Genomic DNA, 18,059 nt, shown 5'->3' on the forward strand with positions numbered 1-18,059 from the left:
TTGCTTGAAAATAAATCTCTCAAGTCCATTTTGCTTTGCAATTGCGAAATTCTTAATCAGTGGAGAAACAAATGCTGCTGAGGTAACGATCCTTACCATGTAGTTAATAATCTGCTGTTGCCTTTTGTGATGCCTTTTTAAAAAAGGGGTCAATTTGAAGACCCCAAGCACATTGGGGTTTTAGCCATGAATTACTCAGGGAGTATTCTGGTCTTGGACAAGAGGGTAGAGTGTTTAGAGTGTGTGGTTTAACAAGTAAAATATAAGCTGCTGCTGGGCCTCCTTCTTACTATAAGAAGAATAGCGAAGACAGTAGGATGAAAGAATTGTGAATCAGAGTGCTTGGTTTTGTAGTTAATGGCAACCTAAAATAACTTGTAATGAGCAGTTTACAAATGGTACAAAAATTCAGTGACAATGTCCCTTGGTGCCTCCCATTTGTTCTGTATCTCACCTAAATTTCCAAAATTGCCAGTGTTTTCTTGACATCTTTCAGATCATTTCAATCTCCATGTATCCACATATGCTGACTAAGCATTTACCATATGTTTTACCATTTTGGTGGACTGAATTCAATCCTGGGCAACACAAATGCTCTGGATTTGAAATCATCTCATTTTTTTCCCTCAAAACTGAGTGTTTCCATAGTATGCACTGATTTTGCTTGGTCTTGAGGCATCCTGCATTTACATAGAAGAAAATGCTATGAGAGTTCATTCTGTATAGTGTTTGCTCAGATCTTGGTGATTTTAGAAAACCAGATTTTGGTGATTTTAGAAATAGCAGTAAAGTCAAAGACCAGAAGAATAAGTGTAGAGCTGTGCCTGTCCATTTGGTGGTAATTATAAAAGTCTTATTCAAGGAAGAAAAATTACTTCTGAGAAAAAGGCTCCTTACCATACAGTTTATAAGCTGAGGCTGCCTGTTTCATTAGGAGTCCCCTCTCCAAAATTTCTCCTCCCCAAAAGTGGTAGCTAGCATTTGCAATGTACGTAGTCATATTTTCATGTCTATACTCAATTGAAAAAGAATGAATCCAAGGAAGGAACATATCTATCTTAGAGAAAAAGAGGTGACTTTATCTTGGCATTAGATATGGCCTCCTCATCTACCCTGTTAGCCCGAAGCTCCTCTAATATGTCCACCAAGGGAGCTGGGAGGCAAAGAAACTGTCACCTTGCTCAGGGAACTTGACTTGACTTGGGCCAGGAAGGGGCTAGAGTGTATGGAAGCTGTTGGTTAACAAACGTGGACTGACGTCCTACTCAACATTGCATCATAGAAGAAAGAGACCAAGGAGAGGAGCAGGAAAGAAATAAGAAATAGACTTCCTGGTTTTGTAGTTAAAGACAATTCGTATTAGTGTAAAATAATCAGCAAATAGTCCTGTGGTGCTGTGCTACACTGTGATTCAATGACAGAGTCCTGTTACTCCTCCTGCCCGTTTTGAAACCGAGCTAAATTGCCAGTATCTTTTTTATTCCATCTAAGACAGTTTCTGCCAACATTGCATTTCTCATATATAGGATTTTAAAGAATTACTAAGGTAACATTTAAATAACATAAAATTTGCCACTTCAGCCACCTTTTTTAGATTTATTTTATTTCATTTATTTCTCTATTCCCCTCCCCCGCATTGTCTGGTCTCTGTGTCCATTCACAGCATGTTCTTCTGTATCTGCTTGTATTCTCATTAGGTGGCTCCTGGGACCTTCCCGAGTGGGAGAGAGGCAATCATTCTCTTGCTCCACCTCAGCTCCCTGATCTGCTGCTTCTCTTATTGTCTCTTCTCTGTGTCTCTTTTTGTTGCTTCATCTTGGTGTGCCAGCTCTCCGCATGGGCCAGCATTCCTGCATGGGGCAGCACTCTGTGTCGGCCAGCACTCCGCTCAGGCCAGCACTCTACATGGGCCAGCTCACCACATAGGTGAGCTTGCCTTCACCAGGAGGCCCTGGGTATTGAACCCTGGACCTCCTATATGGTAGAGGAGGAACCCAATTGCTTGAGCCACATCCACTTCCCTCATCAATTTTTATGTGTGTAATTCAGTGGGATTAATTACATTTACACATTGTGTTTCCATCACTACCGTCCAATACTAAAGCTTTTTCATCACCCATACATAAACTCCATATATAGCACTCCATTCCCCCTGACCCAATAATAGAAGTCTTTGTGAATTTATTCTAGAAATTTCCTATTAGTAGAATCATACAATATTTGTCCTTTTGAGTCTATCTTATTTTACTTAGTATAATGTTTTCAGGTTCATTCATGTATTAGCATGTATTAGAACTTGATTATTTTCAAAGACTGAATAATGTTCTATTATATGTATAGAACAGAGTTGGGTTGCTTGAGCTATTTGGCTGTTATGAATAATGCTTCTAGGGATATTGGTGTACAAATGATTGTTTGGGTCTCTATTTTCAATTCTAATATACCTGCTAGTAGGGTTGTAGGTCATATGGTAATCCTTTTAAGTTTTTGAGGAGGCGCTGTGCTGTTTCCAGAGTGGCTATAAAATTTTTCATTCCCACCAGCAATGTATGAGGACTCTTATTTATTCACATCCTAGCACTTGTTATTTTCCTTTCATTTTTTTTATATTGGCTATCATAGTATAACTCATTTTCATTTCCCTAATATATAATGTCTTTGAATATCTTTTCATGTCCTTATTGGTCATTGGTATATCCTCTGGAGAATTATGTTTTCAAGTCCTTTGCCCATTTTTAATTGGGTTGTTTTTCTTTCTGTTGTTGTGTATGTTTTTTTTTTAAATTTTTATTCTCTTTTTTTTAAGATACATAGATCACACAAAATGTTACATTAAAAAGTATAAGAGGTTCCCATATACCCCCACTTTCCATCCCCCCCATTCCTCCCACGTCAACAACACACTCATTGCATTTGATGAATACATTTTCCAGCACTGCTACATAGCATGGATTATAGTTTACATTGTAGTTTACACTTTCTCCCAGTGCATTCAGTGAATTGTGGCAGGATATATAACATCCTGCATCTGTCCCTGCAGTGTCATGCAGGACATCTCCAAGTCCCAAAAATGCCCCCATGTCACACTCCTTTTCCTTTTCCCTGCTGTCAGAAACTCCAGAGGCCACTGAGTCCACATCAGTGAGATAATTGCTTCCATTGCTAGAGTCACAATAATTCTATAGTAGAATACCGGTTAAGTCCACTGTAGTCCATATTTTATTCCTCTATCCTGAAGACCCTGGGATGGTGATGCCAACTCCTCTTGATTGAGAAGGGGCTTCTTTCCCACATGGCTGGTGGATGTGACTCTCATGCCTGCAGCTGTATGCTCTCTTGGTTCCTGGGTGTAGTGGTTGTCCATCCTCACCTCCATTTCAACTGACCTTGGTAATTCCAATGAACTGGAGTGTAGCTGAGGCTCAGGGCCCAGTTGGCACATGGACAGCCCAGAGATCCAAGTCCCATGGGCATATAGCATTCCCAACCCAAACAGAGATTCAATAAAAGGGACAGAAGAGGCATGTGTAGAAAGTCACATCTGAGTCCAACTCCATTACACTTAGGAGAAAGTTCCCAATTCGGGCCCACTGTTAAGGCACTGATCTCTTGAGCTATCTGCCATGACCATAGGACCAGGGTGTCTTCATAGCCCTCAGGAGCACCACTACCTCAGGTTGTCTAGTATCATCTTTGGCTGTCTATGAGACCCTGCTGAGATGTGCATAAGCATGATCCCTCTGATGACATCTCAACTCATTTCGTAGTCTCTTAGCCATATAAACTCATTTGTCTTTACCATTTCCCCCTTTTAATCAAGGTCTTTTTCCAATTACATCACCAATCTGTACTTGGTTGCAATCCCTTGTGCCAGGGAGCCTCATCCTCATGAGTCATGTCCTACGCTGAGGAGAAGGTAATGCATTTATATGCTGTTAGGTCAGAGAGTGGCCATTTTGGAGCAACATGGAAGTTCGCAGAAGGTAAGTCTTAGGCACCCTGCAATACTAGGCCAGGTTGAAATTTCAATGACAAAAGGTCCATAAGCATAAGCATCAGTATCAAGGTCTCATCATTGGACCATCCTTCTTCACTGGTCATTGCCCTTGCCCTGTGGGGATTGTTGGTGTTCCATTGGGGAATGTGTCAGAGCTCTCCAGATGGGAACCCAGCACTCCCTCACTTGTCGTGTGAAACTCTACCCACTGTGCCAGTACCCAATGAACATACAAACATATCTACACCCTGTATATCCATGCCAAGGTGAGCTCCCTCCCATACATCCCCCATCAGTGACACCCAACAGCAGTGTTCCTCCCCTGCCCTACTTGAACCCTGTGTGATCCAAAAGTTCTTCATAATGAAGCGTAATATATGGCCAAATTCAATTAATAGGAAAATGAAATAGTAATTCTTAGTTTAAACATTAGAAAAGAAATACATGTTAGTTTAGAACTAAAAAAAAGCTTAAAATTTGGGGTATTAAAAAACGGAAAATATTGCAAAAGTATTTTTTGACATTTTGCCTTTTATCACTGTAATAATAGGTGTTGTCTTATATGTACAGTGGCAAGGCTATCTTTTCCATTTCTTCCTCAGTGTCTTACCTCTTTTTTATATATTTTTTGTTATGTCTTCAAAGAAGTTTTAGGTTACATTAAAGTCACATACAGAATATAAGGGACTCCCATATACCCAACATTCTCCCCCTTCTCTCCCTTCCCCACCAATGATATTTTTACATGTGGATGTTTCATTTGCTACAACTGATGTATAAATATTGAAACATAGCTACTAACCATGGTCAGTCATTTACATTATGGGCTACATTTTAGAATGTCCATTCTTTATAAGTTTTTAGTGAAATTCAACATGGCCTTTATCCATTGTTGAGTGATCATGCAGAACACTTCCATTGCCCCCCAATTGCCCCTCTTCCATCTAGTCTATTCCTCTCTTCCCCTCCCCTCCTGGCGCACAGTGACAACCAAGCTTCAGTGCTTGAAGAACAAGATTCATAGATACTTGTGACAATGCTGAGGGCTTGACATACTAGCCTGTCCTCCTCCGTTAGGAGCCACCCTATTCTTGAGAGACAACATCCCCCCTGAAATCATCAGCCTCCCCAGGATGGGGGTACAACACCTTCCTACTCATTGTGTGGCTCTCCATACTGTGACAAAATGAGCACCCACACACACCCTAGAAGCCTGCTTCAGGTGCATCCTTTTTCAGATGTTCCTCTTCCAAACCCCTAAACCAATAACCCTTCATTGTCATATTGCTAAAAGGTTTTCTGAACATGGTAGTTTCAGCCACATACCTGCCAATCTCCTGTGTTCACTCCCCCAACATTCCCTCTAGTTCCATGGACTTCCAACCCATCCTCCCCGCCTTAGACCCTGTTAAGCTTGCATCGCCCAACCGGATAGTATCCCAACACCCTTCATATCCCTTCATTGCCCAACTACTCACTTCCTCTTTATCTGAATTTTGCCTGTGGGTATTTGCTCACAACCACCTTCTACCTTTCTATTTCCTGTAAGCCTGTCTTCCAGACTCTAGCTCTCTGAGTTGGCTGGGTTTGCTTAATTCACATCAGAGTGGTCATGTAATATTTCTCCTTTAATACCTGGCTTCCATCACTCGATATAAGGTTCTCAGGATTCATCCATGTTATCCCGTGTGTTTGTACTGTATTCCTTCTTACAGCTGAATAGGATTCCATTGTATGTGTATATCACATTTTGTTTGTCCATTCGTCTATTGAAGGGCATTTGGGTTGACTCCAACTTTTGGCAGTAGTGAATAATACCGCTATGAACATTGGTGTGCATGTATCCATTCGTTTTCAATTCTTCTGGTTATATACCCAGCAATGAAATTGCTGGGTCATATGGCAGATCTATAGTTAGTTTTTTGAGGAACCACCAGTCTGTCCTCCACAATGACTGGACAATTCTGCATTCCCACCAGCAGTGGAAGAGGGTTCCTATTCCTCCACATCCTCTACAACACTTGTAGTCCTCTGTTTTTTTAATAGCCGCCAGTCTATTGGGTGTAAGATAGCATCTCATTGTAGTTGCTTTTCTCTAATAGTGATGTTCGGCATCTTTTCAGGTGCTTTTTAGTCATTTATATTTCTTTTTTGGAGAAGTGTTTGTTCAAATCTCTTGCCCCTTTTTAAATCGTTTTGTTTATCTCTTTATTTTTTAGATAAAGGTTTTCTTTATATATGCTGGCTATTAGGCTCTTATCAGATATATGGTTACCGAATATTTTCTTTCATTGAGTAGGCTGTCTTTTCACTTTCTTGACAAACTCCTTTAAGGTGCAAAAGGCTTTAATTTTGAAGAGGTCCCTTTCATCTGTTTTTTTCTTTTTTTCCTCCCGCTTTTAATGTGAAGTTCATGAAGCCATTTCCTATTACAAGGTACTGTTGATGCTTCCCTATATTACCCTCCAAGGTCTTTATGGTCTTGGCTTTTATATTTAGATCTTCGATTCATCTTGAGTTGATTTTTCTATAAGGTTTGAAATGGTGTTCCTTTCTCATTCTTTTGCATATGGATGTCCAGTTCTCCAAGCACCATTTGTTGAAGAGGCCGTTCTCTCCCAATTGAGTGGGCTTGGTGGCCTTGTCAAATATCAGGTGACTGTATATGTGAGATCTGTATCAGAACTCTCAATTCGGTTCCATTGGTCAGTATGTCTATTCTTGTGCCAATACCATGCAGTTTTGTAGCTTTGTGTAGTCTATTTAAAGTCAGGTCATGCGATTCCTCTGATTTGATTTTCCTTTTTCAGTATGTCTTTGAGTGTTCAGGGCCACTTTCCCTTCTAAATAAATTTCATAGATAGTTTTTCAAATTCAATAAAAAGTGCTGTGTCGATTTTATTGGGATTGCATTAAATCTGTAGATTAGTTTGGATAGGATAGACATCTTAATGATATTCTTCCTTTCCGTGAACAAGGAGTATTTTTCCATTAATTTACGTCTTCTTTGACTTCCTGAAAGTGTTGTGTAGTTTTCTGTGTATGTCATTTAAGGCATTAAATTCATTCCTAGCTATATGATTTTTTTAAGTTACTACTATAAATGACATTTTTTTTGTTGATTTTCTCCTCCGTGATCTTTACTGGTACATGTGTTAGAATTTTGCATAAGTGGTGTTCCGCTAGCAAGTCCGAGAGCACGTGATTGGGTGCTTGGCGCTGTCCGTCAAGGGTAGGGCCCCTCCCTCTTGGGGGCGTGGAGTCCTGGAGTGGGGCGGGCCCTCATTGGCTCAGGCGCAGAAGCTCCGCCCCTCAAGTCCCGCCCAGTGCACTGCGTGGGCCTCTCCTTTAAGAGCTCGCGGTGTTTGGGGAGCGCACGAGGACCTGCCGGCGTGTTTCGGGGGCGCAGCTGGGGACCCCGAGGGCAGGAGGGGCATGTGTAGGCCGGCGTGGGGGCTGCGGGAGCGCTAGGCCCCGGCTTCCAGGGACCCCTCCCGTGTCCCCGGCCCACGGTAGCGGTAAGTTTGGGGACCCGACTTGGAGTCGGGCGGGGCGCAGGCGGGCGGGGACCCCCAGAGGCGCGGAAAAGCGGGCGAGCGAGCCTCCCCTTGCTGCGTCGAGGGGGCGCTCATGCCGCGCCCCTAAAGTTCCTGCTGGCTCGCCTGCGGGGTGCGGGGGGCGGAAAGTTGTGCTTGTCGCCTGGGTCCTGTGCACCCCCAGGGCTTGTTGGGGACCGGGCAAGGCCGCGCCGGGTGGGGGCGCTGCTTCCGCGGGCGGCGCGGGGCGGGGGGCGCAGGTTCCAGTCGGGGGTTCCCGGCCCAGCCCGACTGGCCTGCGGCGTGGGGCCCTGTGTCAGAATAAGGGTCCCCGCGGCCCACGGGAAGGTGGCCCGCCCCTCCCACAGTCCCACCTCTCCCCCACCATGGCGATATTTCCCCCCACTGTACCCCCTGCCCCCCAGGGTCCTTCCTCTCCCCTCACAGTCCTCCTGCCCCCCCCCCCCCCCGTCTCCCCCCATCCTCCTGTACTCCACTACTCCACACAGTCCCTCCTACCACCTGGAGAAGGGTTCCCCCACGGTCCCTCCCATCTCTCCCATCTCGGAAAGTCACTCCCCCACAGTTCTTCCAACCCCGAGGCCCTTCCTACGCCCACAGTCTCTCCTGCTCCCCCATAGTCCCACCCCCTGCAAGGGCCCTGCCCCCTCCACCTTTCCTCCCCCCCACTTTGGGGCCTTTCCTGCCCAACAAAATTACCTCTCCCTGCCCTAAGGTCCCTCCCTGCATATGGTCCCTCCTAGGCTCTTATGGTCCCCTTCTCCCCCCCCAAAGTTCCTCCTCCTCGCTTACTGTCCCTCCCCCACATGATCACCCCTCCCCCGTCACCGCCCCATGGTTCTCCCCCCATAGGCCGTTCTGCCCCCCATTGGTCCCTGTCCCTCCAAAATCTGTCCTTTCCCTCTCCATTCCCTCCCCACATGATCCCTCACCCCCACAATCTCCTCTGCTCCCCATTACCCTTCCTGCCCCCCTCACTCCTGTTCCTGGATGGTCCCCTCCTGCTCCACCATGCTACCTCCACCCCCACAGTTTCTCCCGCCTCCCCAATGTCCTTTGTCTTCCCCCAAAGTCCCTCTTCCATCCCCACGGTCCCTCACTTCCCACAGTCCCTCATGACTCCCCTTTCCTCCTGTCCTCATGGTCACTCCCACCTCCGGAAAGTCCCTCCCACCAAGATCTCCCCCTCAGGGTCTCTCCTGCTCTTACAAAGTCCCTCCTTCCCCCTTACTTTCCCTCTTCCCCCACAGTCCCTCCTGCTTCCCCCAGGGTCCCTCCCCCCCTCAGTCCTTCCTCCTCCTCATGGTCCCTTCACCCCACTGTCCCCGCTTCCTCCCCATAGTCCCTCCTGCTCCCCCCACAGACTCTGCCCTTGTCCCTCCTCTCCCCCAGTCCCTTCCCCCCAAAGGTTCTTTTGGTCCTCTCCAACATCCCTTTTGTCCCCCCCCCCTCATAGTACCTCCCCCAAGGTCCTTCCTGCTCTGCCATGCTACCTCCAACCCCCACAGTTCCTCCTGCACCACTAAAGTCCCTTCTTCACCCCCATAGTCCCTCTCACCCATGGCCCTTTCTGCCCCCCATGGGTCTCTGTTCTCCCCCACAAACCCCTCTGCCCCCCCCCCCCCCAATACCTTCTCCCTGCCAAGGTTCCTCTGTTCCTCCAAGGTCCCTCCTGTTCCCCACAGGACACCTCCTGCTCTACCATTCTCCCTCCACTCCCACAGTTCCTCCCGCCTCCCCAGGGCTCCTCCCCCCACGGTTCCTCCTTACTGCTCCGTGCTCCCTCTTCCACCCACCCTACAGCACCTCCTGTCCCCTGGGTTCCTCCCCCCCACTGTCCCTCCTGTCATCTCAGTCCCTCCTTGCCACCATGGTCTCTCCTGTCCCTCCTGTCCCTCCTTGTCCCCTTCTGCTCCACTGTGCCCCCCCCCACATTCCCTCCTGCCTCCCCTTGGTCTCTCCTGCCCACCACAGCCCTTTGCCTCCCTCCCCCCATGACCCCTTCCTCACCCCTTTGGTCCCTGCACCCCTCCATGGTCCCTTCTCCCCCTCCACAGTGCCCCCTGTCTCCCTGCATTCCCCTGGGTCCCCCGCATGGTCCACCCCTTTGCCCTGCCCTCTGCCCTCCTGATCCTCTGAGGTCCCTGGGTTGCTTCCCCTTTCAGCGCCCCCTTCCCAACCCCTGCCACTCCCACCTGGAAAGGTGAGGACTCAGGCCTGGCCTGCAGCAGCTGGCTCTTAAAGGGGTTACTGCTGAGGGGAATTGATGGCTCCCAGAGGAAGGGCTCCTGGGAAGGCCCAGGGGGAGCGTGACTGACACCCGGTGTGTGCCTGCAGGGAGCCCAGTGAATGGGGGACCCCTGCCCTGGAGGGGCCTCTGGGTGCAGGTTTGTGTCCAGCCCAGGAATTTTTTAGGGACCACACCAGTTTGCAACTAAAAGTGTGTATCCGCCTCAGGTCTGCTGGTGTGGGCCCCTCCTCATCTTAGGGACTTTGCATTCTTTGGGTCAAAGCCCTGGTGGGTCACTGGAGCCTTTCATTTTCTGTCTTCCTCCTGTGTTGTACTGGGTTCTGCTTTCTGGGAGCACACAGGGCAGGCGAGGTCTGGGTTCTAGGCGCCCACTCCCATCGTGTCCCCTCCTGGCTCTGGCTGCCCTAGAAGCCCTGGGACAGCTTCAGCCTTGGCTTCCCTCAGAGCTCCCCATGGTCCCAGGGACACTCTTTTCTTTTGATAGTGGTTACATACCATATAATTTCTCCAAAGTGTATGATGCGTGGCTTTTAGTGTAATCACAGTATTGTGCATTCATTACCACAAAAATTTGAAGACATTTTCAGTACTCTAAAGAGAAAAACCCCATGCTCCTTAGCAGTCCCTTCCCCAGCCCTACATAACCACTGATCCAACTTCATCTTTATAAACTGATTTACCTTTTATGTAAATGAAATCATACAATATGTAGTACTGTGTGTCTGGTTTCTTTTACTTAAATGATATTATGATAGTAATATTTTTTAGTGTTAACATATTTTTGTCCAATTTCAAAGAAAACAGTCATATATGCAGTTTTATCCATATTTAATTTTTCGCTTCTTTAAAGATAAATAGATCACAGAATGTTCCATTCAAAAACATAAGAGGTTTCCATATACCCCACTCCACCCCCCACCCCCACTTCTCCCACATCAACATCCCCTTTCATCCTTAAGAAACATTCATTGCATTTGGTGAATACACCCAGTGAATGCCCCATATCACACCTTTTCCTCTCTCTCCTTGCCATCAGCAACTCCCATGGCCATCGTCTCCCTATCAATGATATATTTTCTTCCATTTCTAGAGTCACAACAGTTATATAGTAGAATACCAGCAAATCCACTCTAATCCTTAATATATTCCTCCATCCTGTGGATCCTGGGATGGCAATGTCCACTCCACCTCTAAATCGAGAGGGGGTTAGATCCCACATGGCCAATGGATGCAATTCTACTGCTTGCAGTTGTAGACACACTCGGTTCCCTGGTGTGGTTGTTGACCATCTCATTTCCCTGTCAGCTGACCTGGGTAAGTCCAATGAACTGGACAGTAGGTGTTTCAACTGTGCTGAGGCTCAAGGCCCAGCTGGCACATGGATAGCCCCGAGATTCAAGTCTCCTGAGCATACACCAAGCTCAGCTCCAACCGCAGGTTCAGTAAAAGTGACAGAAGAGGCATGTGTAGAGAGGTCACATCTGAGTCCAACTCCATCACACTGAGGAGCACAAATTCCAAAGTAAGGCCCGCTGGCAAGACAGTGAACTCTAGAGCCAGCTGTCATGACTGTAGAACCTGTGTGTCTCTGTAGCCCTCAGAAGCACCAGTACCTGGGGTTGTATCTACTTTGGCTGTCTCTGAGATTCTGCTGAGCTGTGTGTAAGCGTGACCCTGCTAATGAACCCCTGACTCATTTTGAAGTATCTTAGCCATGTAAACTCATTTGTCTTTACCATTTATCCCTTTTATTCAAGGTCTTTCTCTAGTTGAATCAGCAGCTGGTAGTGATAGAATCCCTCCATGCCAGGGAGGCTCAGGGTGCCTGAAATTAGGTAGTTAAAGATGCATATATATTTATGGATGTACCACCTTTTATCCATGCACCAGCTAATAGACACTCATATTTTTTTTCCAGTTTTGGCTGCCATGCAGTTGCCCTAGGAATCATTGCATGGGCACAATTTCATTTGTCTTGGATTTATTTCTTGGAGTGGAATTAGCAAGAATTACGGTAAGCTTATATTTTTAAGAAACTGACAAAATGTTTCCCAAAGTGGCAACAACATTTTGCATTCTCACCAGAAATGTATTAGGGCTCCAGGTTTGCCACATCTTCTTTACCAGTTGGTATTATGTCTCTTGGTTTTAACCATTCTAGTATGTATAGCAGAAGTTTTTTTTTTTTAGATTTATTTATTTATTTACCCCCACACCTTGTGACTTGTTTTTTTTTTTTGCTGTCCTCTGTGTCAGTTCACTGAGTGTTTTTTTGTTTTTTTTTTCCGTCTGCTTGTCTCTCTTTGTTGTGTCACCTTTTCTGTGTCAGCTCTCCATGGCGCACCGGCTGTCAGCTCTCTGTGGTGCATGGGCCAGCTCACCTTCACAAAGAGGCCCTGGAATGGGAACCCAGGGTCTCCCATATGGTAGATGGGAGACGGAGCCCAACTGATTGAGCCACAGCCGCTGCCCTGTATGGCAGATTTTGACATGTATTTTTCTAGTGATGAAAACAATGAAATGTTTCTTCTTTGGTAAATGTGTATTTACATGTTTTCCCATTTTTAGAAACTGTTTGTCTTTTTTTAAAAAAAAACAAAAAAAAAACAAAACAAAAACATATAATTCATCCAAAGTGGCCAGTCAGTGGTATTCGGCACAATCACATAGTTGTTCACTAATCACCTCAGTCATCACTAGATCATTTTCATTATTTCAGTAATAATAATAAGAAATGAAAAACAAATAAGAATTCCTCACCTCTTGATCTCTCTATGCTTCCCCTGTCATCAACAGATCCCATTTCTGAATACTTTTTATTTCCTCTAAAAATTAATTCATGGTTTACATTTTATATAAGTGGAATCATATATTATGTTACACTATATTTAGGTCATAGTAAAGCAAGATTCCTCTATTTGTCCCTTTGTGTCTGTCTTGCTTCACTCAACATACTGTTCTCTAGGTTAATCCATGTTGTCATATGCTTTATGACTTCATTTCTTTCTAGTGCTGCATGATTTTCTATTGTGTGAATACACCACAGTTTCTTTATCCATTTATTGGCTTATGGACAATTGTGTTTTTTCCAGCTTTTGGCAATTGTGAGTAATGCCATTATGAATGTAGTTGTGCAGACGTCCATTCATGTTACTTCTCTCAGTTCTTCTGGGTATATACCCAGTATAGTGGTATTTCAGGGTTATGTGGCAAATCTATATTCAACTTCTTTAGGAACTGCCAAGCAATTATCTGCAGTGGCTGTACCATAATGGTCCTACCAATAGTGAATAAGTGTTCCTGTCTCTCCACCTCCTCTCCAACACTTGTAGTTCTCTGACTTTTTAATAGTGGCCATTCTGATAGCTGTGAAATTCTATCTCGTTTCGATTTGCATTTCCCTAATCGTTAATGGGGTTGAATATTTTTTCATGTGTTTTTTGCTGTTTGTGTTTCCTCTTTGGATAAATGTCTACTCGTGTCTTTTGCCCTTTTTTTTTTATTCCCCCCCCCACCCTTGTGGCTTTTTGCATCCTGTCTGTTCTCTGTGTCCATTTGCTGTGCTTTCTTCTGTGCCTGTATTTATTTTATTTATTCCATCCCACCTTGTGACTTGCTTGCTGTCTGCCCTCTGTGTCCATTTGCTGCCCGCAGTGATTGCGGGCTGGGTGGCACTCTGTAGCGCCCGGGCCGGTGGCTCTGCACAGCGCGTGGGAGAGCCTGCTTTCACAAGGAGGCCCCAGGACGTGAACCCAGGGCTTCATATATGGTGGATGGGAGCTCAACTGATGGAGCCACAGCCTCTTCCATTTTGCCCATTTTTCCATTGGGTCATTTGTCTTTTTATTAAGTTGTAACATCTCTCTTTATATCCTGAATATTAACCCCTTATCGAACAGGTAGATTTCTAAGTATTTTCTCCCATTGAGTCAGCTGCCTTTTGACCCTTTTGACAAAGTCCTGGGAGGTGCAAAAGTTTTAAATTTAGAGGAGGTCCCATTTATCTGATTTTTCATTTGTTGTTTGTGCTTTGGGTGTAAGGTCCAAGAAACATCTTTAAAATGTTTCCCTCCTTTTTCTTCTAATAGTTGTATGGTATTTGCTTTTATATTTAGGTCTTTGATCCATTTTGAGTTGATTCTTGTATAGAGAGTGAGATAGGGGTCCTCCTTAATTCTTTTGGTTATAGATAACCTGTTCTCCCAGCAGCATTTGTTGAAGAGTCTGTTTTTGTCCGATTAACACAGACTTGGTAGGTTTATCAAAAACTAGTTGACCGTAGAGATGAGGGTTTATTTCTGTACTCAGTTCAATTCCACTGATCATTGTGTCTCTCTTTATGGCAGTATCATGGTGATTTGTCCAGTAGCTTTGTAATATGTTTTAACATCTGGCAGTGAAATTCCTCCTATGTCGCTCTTCTTTTTTAGAACACTTTTGTCTACTCATGTGTACTTGCCCTTCAAAATGATTTCGTAATTGTCTTTTCTGTTTTTGTAAAGTTGACTGTTTTAATTTTGATTGGTATTGCTGTGAATCTATAAATCAGTTTAGGTAGGATTCACATCTTTCTGACATTCAGTCTTCCTGTCCATGAACATGGAATGTCTTTCCAATTGTTCAGGTCTTTTAAAATTTCTTTTAGCACTGTTTTGTTGTTTTCTACATGTAGGTCCTGTACTTCTTTTTTTAAATTGATTCCTAGGAATTTGTTTTTTTGTTGCTATTGTAAATGGAATTTTCCCCTGATTTCCTCCTCAGATTTGTGCACTACTAGTGTATAAAAACATTACTGATTTCTGCATGTTGATTTTGCTGCCTGCCACTTTGCTGAACTCATTTATTAGCTCTAGTAGCTTCGTTGTAGACCTTTCAGAATTTTCTAAATATAAGATCATGTCATCCACAAAAAAAATATCTTAGTTCTTTTAATTCCTTTTTCTTTTCTTATTGCTCTACCTAGAGCTTCCATTACAGTGTTAAATAACAGTGGTGCTAGTGGGCATCCTTCTCTTCTTTCCGGTCTTAAAAGGAAAGCTTTCAACCTTTCCACAGTGATTATGATGTTAGATGTGGGGTTTTTCATATGTGTCTTTTATCATATTAAGGAATTGTCCTTCTTTTCATCTCTTTTGAAATGTTTTCATAAGAAAGGATACTGGATTTTGTCAAATGCTGCCTCGATCGGGATGATCATATGTGTTTTTTTCTTCCTTCCTTCAGTTTGTTAATGTGGTGTATTGCTTTGATTGATTTTCTTATATTGAACCAGCCTTGCCTACCAGGAATAAAGCCCACTTGGTTGTGATATATAAGTCCTTCGATATGCTGCTGGATTCAATTTCTAAATATTTTGTTGAGAATTTTTGCATCAATGTTCCTTAGAGAGATTGGTCTGTCATTTTCTTTTCCTTGCAGTGTCCTTATTTGGTTTTGGTATTATGGTAATATTGGCTTCTTAAAAAGTGTTGGGTTATTTTCCTTCCTATTCAACTTTTCATGAGAGTTTAAAGAGGATTGATGTTAATTCTTTTGAAGTGTTTGTTAGAATTCACCTGTGAAGCCACATGGTCCTGGAGTTTTCTTTGTTGGAAGATTTTTGAAGACAGAATCTGTGTCTTTAAATGTAACTGGTTTACATTCTTGTATTTCTTGTATCAATGTAGGTTGGTTGTGCATTTCTAGGAATTTTCCCATTTCATCTACGTTGTCTCGTTTGTTTGCATACAGTTTCTCAGAATATCCTGTCATGATCCTTTTCAGTTCTGTGGAGTCATTCATAACTCTCCCCCCCCCTTTAATTTCAAATTTTATTTATTTGTTTCCTTTTTTTTTTCCTCTTAATCATGCTAAGTGTTTGTGAATTTTATTGATGTTCTCAAACCAGCTTTTGTTTTTGATATTCTCTATTTTTGAAATTCTCAAATTTCATTTATTTCTGCTCTAATCTTTATTATTTTTTTCTGCTTGCTTTGAGGATAAGTTTGCTGTTCTATTTCTAGTTTCTCTTGTTGTTCAGTAAATTCTTTGAGTTTAGCTTTCTTCTTTTTTAATACAGGCTTTTTGGTCTATAAATTTCCCTCTCAAGACTGCCTTTGCTGTATCCCGTAAGTTTTGATAAGTTGTAATCTTGTTTTCGTCTGAATACATTTACTGATTTCACTTGCAATTTCTTCGACCTCCTGATTACTTAGGGGTGTGTTGTTTAGCCTCCACACGTTTGTGAATTTACCTTTATCCTGTCTGTTTTTGATTTTCAGTTTCATTCCCTTATGATCTGAGAAGGTGCTTTTTCTAATTTCAGTCTTTTTATTTCTTGAGAGTTGTGCTGTGCCACAGCCTATGGTTTATCCTGGGGAAGAATAAATGTGCATGGGAAAAGAGTTAATAACCCACTGAGTTTGCATGCTGCATTCTGTATATGTCTGTTAGGTCTAACTCATTTTTTATATTGTTTAAGTTCTCTAGTTCCTTGTTGACCTTTTGTCTCATTCTATCTAATGATGTGAGAGATGTGTTGATGTCTCTAATGATTAAAGTAGAGATGCCTATTTCTCCCTTTAGTTTTCCCAGAATTAGTTTCATGTATTTTGGGGGACCTTGGTTAGGTGAATAGACATTTATGTCTCCTATATCGTCCTGGTTGATTGTCCCTTTTATTAATATTTAATGTCCTTCTGTATCTCTTATGACTTTTTGGCATTTATAATGTTTTGTCCAGTATTAGTGTAGCTACCCCTGCTTTTTTTTGGTTACTTTTTGCATGGAGTATATTTTTCTAGGCTTTTACTTTGAGACAGTTTGTATACCTGGGTCTAAGGTGTTTCTCTGATAAGCAGCATATGGATGGCCATGCTTTTTCTTTAATACATCCTGTCAGCCTATATCTTTTGACTGGTGAGTTTAATCCATTCACATTCAATGATATTACTGTAAATGCATTGTTTATTTCCACCATTTTCTTCTTTGGTCATCATATGCCATATCAGATTTTGGTCTTTTTACTTTCTTGGTTATCCTTTCTTCTATTCTTCCATTCTTTCCTCCAAGCCTCTCTCTCCTATCTTTTTCTTTCAGATTCTAAGGCTTCCTTTAATATATCCTTCAAGATGGATTCTTTATTAAGAACTGTCTTAGTTTCTCTTTGCTTGTGAATATTTTATACACACCTTCACATTTGAAGGAGAGTTTTGCTGGATGCAGAATTCTTGGCTGGTAGTTTTTCTCTTTCACTATCCCAATTGTATCATACTACTGTCTTCTCACTGCGATGGTTTCTTTTCTTTTATTTTTTTTAAAGATTTATTTATTTATTTTATTTCTCTCCCCTTCCCCACCCCCACCCCAGTTGTCTGTTCTTTGTGTCTATTAGCTGCGTGTTCTTCTTCGTCTGCTTCTGTTGTTGTCAGCGGCACAGGAATCTGTGTTTCTTTTTGTTGTGTCATCTTGTTGTGTCAGCTCTCTGTGTGTGCGGCGCCATTCCTGGGGAGGCTGAACTTTCTTTCGCTCTGGGCGGCTCTCCTTAAGGGGCGCACTCCTTGTGCATGGGGCTCCCCTACGTGGCGACACCCCTGCGTGGCACAGCACTCCTTGCGCACATCAGCACTGCGTGTGGGCCAGCTGCACAGGGGTCAAGGAGGCCCAGGGTTTGAACCGTGGACCTCCCATGTGGTAGGTAGACGCCCTAACCACTGGGCCAAGTCCGCTTCCCTCCATGGTTTCTTATGAGACATCTGTACTAAGTCTTACTGGGTGTCCCTTGTAAGTGATGGTTCCCGTCTCCCTTACTGTTCTCAGAATTTTCTCTTTATCTCTGACGTTTGACCTTCTGAGTAGTATGTGCCTTGGAATAGGTCTACTTGCTTTTATTCCGTTCGGGATATGGTTGGCTTCTTGGAAATGTAGGTTCATTTCTTTCATGAGAGTTGTGAAATTTTAAGCTATTATTTCCTCAAATACTCTTCCCACCCCCCCCTTCCCTTCTTTTCACCTTCTGGAACTCTTATGACATGTATGTTGTTGCTTTTTGTGTTGCCATTCCACTCCTTGAGCTCCTGCTCATTCTTCTCCATTCTTTTCTCTCTCCAATTTTAGCTCTTCTGTCTTCAGTATCGCTCATTCTTCTATCATTTCAAGTTTGCTGCTGTATGACTTTTATGTGTTTTTTTAATCTCACCTATTGTGTCTTTCATTCCCATTAGCTCTGTTACTTTTTTTTTTTTGTTACTTTTTAATTTCGGATTTCCAATTTCCT

The 18,059-nt window shown here is 43.5% G+C and overlaps 1 protein-coding gene across 2 annotated transcripts in view; it reads left to right on the plus strand.

Moving 5' to 3' along the window:
• The window catches only part of LOC131276914 (uncharacterized), a 337,436-nt gene that overhangs the window by 25,124 nt on the left and 294,253 nt on the right, over positions 1 to 18,059 (plus strand). For both annotated transcript variants that reach the window (XM_058290504.2, XM_058290508.2), the window contains exon 3: positions 11,724 to 11,819. The gene's annotated coding sequence lies outside the window, so the exon portion shown is untranslated. The remainder of the gene's footprint in view (positions 1 to 11,723; positions 11,820 to 18,059) is intronic.

The sequence above is a fragment of the Dasypus novemcinctus genome, chromosome 30 (assembly GCF_030445035.2).
Source record: "Dasypus novemcinctus isolate mDasNov1 chromosome 30, mDasNov1.1.hap2, whole genome shotgun sequence".
In the NCBI taxonomy this organism is placed as follows: Eukaryota; Metazoa; Chordata; class Mammalia; order Cingulata; family Dasypodidae; genus Dasypus; species Dasypus novemcinctus.